Raw genomic sequence first — 7,500 nt, 5'->3', positions numbered from 1 at the left:
GGAGAAACACCAGCATCAGAAACATCTTCATATCGCACATCAGTGAGGATTTATGCTGTTATTTTTGATAACAATTAAACACGTTTCCCTCTATCACTACAAATGCAACGCCACATTTAGTTTTTTGTAATCAGCATAAAATAAATTCAATATATCAAAATACTGTACTTTCATGTGTTTTAAAATGCACTTCAAATAATGTGATTTAAATAATTAATTACAGCATTAATTCAGTACAACAAAAACTATTGTCATGTATACTTTCAATCGTGTTTTAAAATGTTCTTTAAATAATGTCATTTTAATAATATATTATTCGAATATTGTAAATTCTTCACAAGTTTTTTTGTGTGCAAACGTCCTGTGATATAAATATTTTTAATTGTATTTTAAAATGTGCTTTAAATAACACAATTCAGTGCAACACAAACTACAGTGATGTTAATTTTCCATTGTGTTTTAAATGTCCTTTAAATAATATAATATTTAAATGTCACATTATTTTCTTCAAAATAGGACATTTCTTTTTGCAAAAACTAGTGTAATGGACAATTTCTGTTGTTTTAAATGTACTTTAAATTAAATACTATATTTAAATATATAATTTTCTTCTCATTATGAGAAACAACTGTAATGTATACTTTCAATTCTGTTTTAAATAATATAATTTATAAATATGATTTTATTTTCTTCAAAATATAAGATTTGTTTGCAAAAATACTGAGATATTTCGCAAATAATAAATTATACTATACAATTGGTTTAAAATGTACTTAAAAAATTATATGTTATTTAAATATTATATTTATTTCTTTTCATTATGAGATTCTTTTGCAGAAACTACTTTGTTATTTTTTTTTATTTACTTTAAAATAATATAAATAATAAATTATACTATGAAATAATTTAAGTAAAAGAAAAACGTTCAAAATATTAGATTTTTTTTGCAAAAACACTGATATTGTGAAAATAATAAACTATAGTATAAAATCAGAACAACAAAAACTACTTCAATAGTTTTAAAATGCACTTAAAATAAGCAGCATTTTCTCCTCATTATGTGATAGTTTTGCATTACAAGCTAATAATAGTTTAAATGTCATGAAAATAATGCAAACAATTTTGTGCAAAATGCTATTAATGCTACTCTGGTTGAGCGCTGATGTGTTTAGAGCAGAAGTGCATGTGTTCAATAATTCAAATAATATATAACAGCATAAAATAATTTCAGTAAAACAAAAACTTTCACTTGTGTTTTAAATATGCTTTAAATAATATAATACTTGACTTTCTTTGTGCAAAATGCAATTAATTGTGAGCTGGTGGAGCTCAGAGTGTTCAGAGCAGAAGCACATGTGTTCTAGGCTTGCTCTGGTCAATTGAGCATGAAAGAGGATCATCACACGGTTCTCGATCCGCTGCTTTAGTGGTCAAACAACACCATCAGCATCAGCCCAAACTGACCGTCACCGTGGCAACCCAAAGGTCAGGGGTCAAAGAGGGAGGGGAACCAGTTATCCCAGTTATCCCAACACACAGGCCCCCGACCGAGTGGCCAAACAAGACCCGGCGAGGGGCCTTTGCAGAACGCCTGAGCGCAATTAGCATTGATGGCACTTTAAGCATGTGGAAATGAAGGGCAGTTTTGGTATGCTAACGAGAGATGAGTGCGAGGATGAAAGAGGGAGAGAGTGAATGATAGTGCAGGATAGAGAAGGATAATGAGGGATAGAGATGCAGAGTGTGGGAATTAAGGGGCGGGAGAAGCTCTTTAAAGACTGAAGATTTCTTCAGGGTGGCCCAAACAATCCCAAACAATCCCGGACAATCCCGAGAGGAAGTTTATCATGTGATCCTTCAGCCGGATTAAACTGATCTGGATCGGATTGAGCTTTGAAACTGATCTGGGACTGGGAGGCTCGATGGTGTGTGTGACGACAGAGCAAAGATGCGTTCGTTTGATCAAAAATACTGTAAAATTGTGAGATATTTTTACCATTTAAAATATATGATTTCTATGTGAATATATAATAAAGTGTAATTTATTCCTGTGATTTTCAGCATCATTACTCCAGTCTTCAGTGTCACATGATCCTTCACAAATCACTCTAATATGATGATCAAGAAACATTTATGATTATTATCGGTGTTCATATTTTTGTGGAAACTGTGAAACATTTTATTTTTCAGGATTCTTTGATGAATAGAAAGTTCAAAAGAACAGCATTTATCTGAAACAGAATCTTTTGTAACATTATAAATGTCTTTACTGTCACTTTTGATCAATTTAACGAGTCCTTGATCAAGGAAAGTATTTAAATTAAAAAAAAAAATTTTTTTATCTTACTTGGCCCAAACTTTTGAATGGATGTGTATGAACTCTCTCTCTCTCTCTCTCTCTTACACACACACACTCTAACTCAACAGTAAACAGCGCGGTGGAGCCTCGGGGTGATTAATGCTGTCGATTAGCCGTTATCAGGCAGAGCAAACGCTGCCGCCGGGTGTGTGTGTGTGTGTGTGTGTGTGTGAGTGTGTGTGAGTGAACCGGAGCCCGTCAGACACTATCACACTCGTGCCAAGACTAATTACCCTAATTAATGGGGCCGCGCTGATAAACTCAACAATCGCCCACCTGTGTGTGTTACAGTGAGTGAACAGTTAACCATTCCGCTAACGCTAGCCGCTGAACAGTTAACCATTCCGCTAACGCTAGCCGCTAGCCGCTAACACACTTACAAGAGCTTGGGTTCAGACGGTAAAGAATCATCATTTACTCTGTCAGATCTGAGTGACTTCAGGGCGAGTAAATGACGACACAATGATCATTTTCAGTGAACTGTCCCTTTAAGCGGTTGTGTGGGTCATGTGACCTGTTATCTTGTTCTACACAATGACAAATAAGTGACAAAGCAAACACTGATTCATTGAGACGCCTGTGTTAATGAGGGCGTATAAACGGAGAACACACACACTGAAGGAAACACTGATAACACACACACTATTAATGACAGGGCAGAGGTCACATGACTATTACAGCACAGGATCATGGGATTGGACAGAACTGGAGCTGTCAATCAAATGTAGAGTTGCAAAGGGGTGTGTGTGTGTGTGTGTGTGTGTGTGTGTGTGTGTGTGTGTGTGTGTGTGTGTGTGTGTGTGTACGTGTGTGTGTGTGTGTGTGTGTGTACGTACGTGTGTGTGTGTTGTGCAACAGGAAAGGGCAATTTCCTCAAATAATGATCTATAATCAAGTCTCTTTATGATTTTTGATTGTGTTTACATCAGATTACAGAGTAAACGAGATCATGATAACGTCTAACGATCACAGACTCTGATTCTGTTCCAGTCACTCTCTCACCTCAGACTCACAGTCTGGAACAATCCTCACTTTAACCATGAAAAGACACAATGTTCATCATTCATCCTGATGAAGCGATGACACACACACACACACACACACACACACACACACACACACACACACACACACACACACACACACACACACACACACACACACACACACACACACACACACACACTGACACACACACACACTCCCGCTCAGAAACACAGATGAGTGTGTGTGTGTGTGTGTGTGTGTGTGTGTGTGTGTGTGTGTGTGTGTGTGTGTGTGTGTGTGTGTGTGTGAGGGTGAGTGTGTGTGTCAAGTCAAGTCAAGTTTATTTGTATAGCGCTTTTCACAATACAGATTGTATCAAAGCAGCTTCACAGTATTAAATTAAAATAATACAACAAAGTTTGTTTCAAGAGGAATTTATTGATTGATAAAATTAAATTAAATATCCCCAAAATATCCCCAACTGAGCAAGCCAAAGGCAACAGTGGCAAGGAACCGAAAAACTCCATCAAGTGACCTAATGGTGTCCTAAAACTCCATCAGGTGACCTAATGGAGAAAAAAAACCTTGGGAGAACCCAGGCTCAGTCGGGGGCCAGTTCTCCTCTGGCATTTATGAGCTAGAGGCCGGATTGTAGTTTGAACTGTAGGATTATATGAATGCCTGGCTGAAGAGATGCGACTTTAATCTAGTTTTAAACTGGGAGAGCGAGTCTGAGCAACGAACAGTATCAGGAAGACTATTCCAGAGTTTTGAAGCCAAATGTGAAAATGCTCTCCCTCCTTTGGTGGTTCTGGATATCCTAGGTATGACCAAAAGCCTTGAATTTAGTGATCTTAAAGAGCGCGATGGATTATAGGGCGATAGAAGATCCGTTAAATAGACTGGAGCTAAGCCGTTTAGGGCTTTATAAGTCAGTAGCAATACCTTGTAATTAATACGGAACTTTATAGGTAACCAATGCAGTGATGATAAAATCTGTGTTATATGATCATATTTTCTTGATCTCGTAAGAACTCTAGCGGCGGCATTTTGGACTAACTGTAGCTTGTTTATTGAGGATGCAGGACAACCAGCTAATAAAGCATTACAGTAATCCAGTCTCGAGGTCATGAATGCATGAACTAACTTTTCTGCATCAGAAACTGATAGCATATTACGTAGCTTAGCAATGTTTCTAAGGTGGAAAAAGGCTGTTTTTGTAACATATGAAATATGATTTTCAAAAGACAGGTTGCAATCGAGTATAACACCCAGGTCTTTTACTGTAGAGGATAAAGTAACAGGACATCCTATGATGTTAAAGTTGTATTGTGCGAGGTTTTGTGGGCGGTTTTTTGAACCGATAAGTATTACCTCTGTCTTGTCTGGATTTAATAAAAGAAAATTACGCGTCATCCAATCTTTTATATCTTTAACACACTCTGTCAATTTGGAAAATTTAGCGTTTTCATCCGGCCGTGATGAAATATATATTTGAGTGTCATCAGCATAACAATGGAAACTAATTCCATGTTTCCTTATAATATTTCCAAGTGGCATCATATATATTGAGAATAACAGAGGGCCTAACACAGATCCCTGCGGCACTCCATAGTTTACTGGAGTTATGATCGATTTTTCTCCATTTAAATAGACAAAATGGTAGCGGTCAGATAGGTATGATTTGAACCAGCTTAGTGCTTGTCCTTGAACACCAGTATAATTTTGTATCCGATCTAAGAGTATTGTGTGATCTATAGTATCGAACGCAGCACTAAGATCAAGTAAAACTAGTATTGAGATACAGCCTTGGTCAGAAGCTAAAAGTAAATCATTTGTGATTTTAACGAGCGCAGTTTCAGTGCTATGATGCGGTCTGAATCCAGACTGAAACTTTTCATAGATATCATTTTGTTGCAAGAAAGAGCCCAGTTGAGCGGACACCACTTTTTCTAATATTTTAGACATAAATGGAAGATTTGAAATGGGTCTATAATTTGCTAGATTATTATGATCTAATTGTGGTTTCTTAATGAGAGGTTTTATAACTGCCAGTTTAAATGTTCTTGGAACATGACCTAGAGATAAAGACGAGTTAATAATATTGAGGAGAGGCTCTTCCACTACAGGTAACACTTCTTTCAGTAGTTTAGTTGGTATAGGATCTAATAAACATGTTTATATACATATAAACGTGTGTGTGTGTGTGTGTGTGTGTGTGTGTGTGTGTGTGTGTGTGTGTGTGTCTGTGTGTGTGTGTGTGTGTGTAAGTGTGTGTAAGTGTGAGTGTGTGTGTGTGTGTGTGTGTGTGTAACTGTGTGTGTGTGTGTGTGTGTGTGTGTATAACTGTGTGTGTGTGTGTGTGTGTGTGTGTGTGTGTGTATAACTGTGTGTGTGTGTGTGTGTGTGTGTGTGTATAACTGTGTGTGTGTGTGTGTATAACTGTGTGTGTGTGTGTATAACTGTGTGTGTGTGTGTGTATAACTGTGTGTGTGTGTGTGTGACGTGTATAACTGTGTGTGTGTGTGTGTGTGTGTGTGTGTATAACTGTGTGTGTGTGTGTGTGTGTGTGTGTATAACTGTGTGTGTGTGTGTGTGTGTATAACTGTGTGTGTGTGTGTGTGTGTGTATAACTGTGTGTGTGTGTGTATAACTGTGTGTGTGTGTGTATAACTGTGTGTGTGTGTGTATAACTGTGTGTGTGTGTGTATAACTGTGTGTGATCTCTGAGAGACACAATCTGGCAGATATTTGTGTGCATTTCTGCAGAAACCTGTGAAAGAAACAATCAGAGAGAATACCAGCGCTCGTGTTCAATCAGCTCTGCGGACCGGAACTAACGTCTGGATAATAATGCCATCCTCAACACCGCAGACTCAGGCCTGTCGCGCAAATCAACACAACACGAGTTAATCCTTTATTAATAAGCACACGAGTTTCATCGGAGTGAAAGTAAACAACACTAACAACTCCACTCCAGAAAGTACCGTGGTAAAGAGACGCCCGAAGCCGAGACATCCTCACCACACGGTGAAGAATAACTGTACATGACCTCCGACCCTTCACACACACACACACACACACACACCTCACGACCCGCCGGCCAGAACAACCTCAGCCGTCTAGACTCCACACACACACACACACACACACACACACACACACGATCACTGTAACCCGGTTAGTGAAACAAACCGCACTCTCTCATCATCCTGGGAATATTCCGACTCGATTTCTGCATTGATTTTACGGAGCGAGTCTTACAGTAAAATCATAAAGCTCTGCATCCCATCAGTCACTGGACATCACCGGCATTTAATCTGGAGAATCTGAAGATGAATATAATCGTGTGCATTAATGATCAAATCAGCAGAAAACACTATTTATTTATTTTATTTTGAAATACAATTATACGAGAAATTAATAGGACGCATTAAATTGATCGAAAGTGACTTTTATAATGTTACAAAATATTATTTCTTTTTTTTTCTTCATAAGCTGTTCTTTTGAACTTTCTATTCCTCAAAGAATCCTGAAAAATTAAATGTATCAGTTTCCACAAAAAAATTAACTGTTTTCAACTCTGATAATAATCATAAGTGTTTCTTGAGCATCAAATCATCATATTAGAGTGATCTGTGAAGGATCATGTGACACTGAAGACTGGAGTAATGATGCTGAACATTCAGCTTTGATCACAGGAATAAATTACACTTTACTGTATATTCACATAGAAAACAGATGATTTACATTACAATAATATTTCACTATTTTACTGTATTTTGGATCAAATAAATGCAGCTTTGGTGAGCGGAAGAGACTTCTTACAAATCTTACTAAACCCAAACCTGTATATAGCAGTGCACTGAATGACTACCATATTAATATTCCATAATTTTATGAAGCATTTACAGACTTTCACCTTCAAACTATCATGACTTTTCCAGGCATTCATAAATTACTGGATAAGAGTTAATTAAACACAAACCTTTTTTATAGATTTTTTTTATATTAGTTGACATTAATGTATAAATCATGAACTAACAATGAGCAATACATTTATTACAGCATTTATTCATCTTTGTTAATGTTAGTTAATAATAATCCAGCTGTTCAGTGTGTGTTCATGTTAGTTCACAGTGCAGTAACTAATG

The 7,500-nt window shown here is 37.0% G+C and overlaps 1 protein-coding gene across 1 annotated transcript in view; it reads right to left on the bottom strand.

The window, feature by feature from the left end:
• The window catches only part of inpp5a (inositol polyphosphate-5-phosphatase A), an 81,238-nt gene that overhangs the window by 5,936 nt on the left and 67,802 nt on the right, over positions 1 to 7,500 (bottom strand). The window lies entirely within an intron of this gene.

Source organism: Leuciscus leuciscus, assembly GCF_965113295.1.
Source record: "Leuciscus leuciscus genome assembly, chromosome: 22".
In the NCBI taxonomy this organism is placed as follows: Eukaryota; Metazoa; Chordata; class Actinopteri; order Cypriniformes; family Leuciscidae; genus Leuciscus; species Leuciscus leuciscus.
This window is presented reverse-complemented; position numbering and strand designations above follow the sequence as displayed.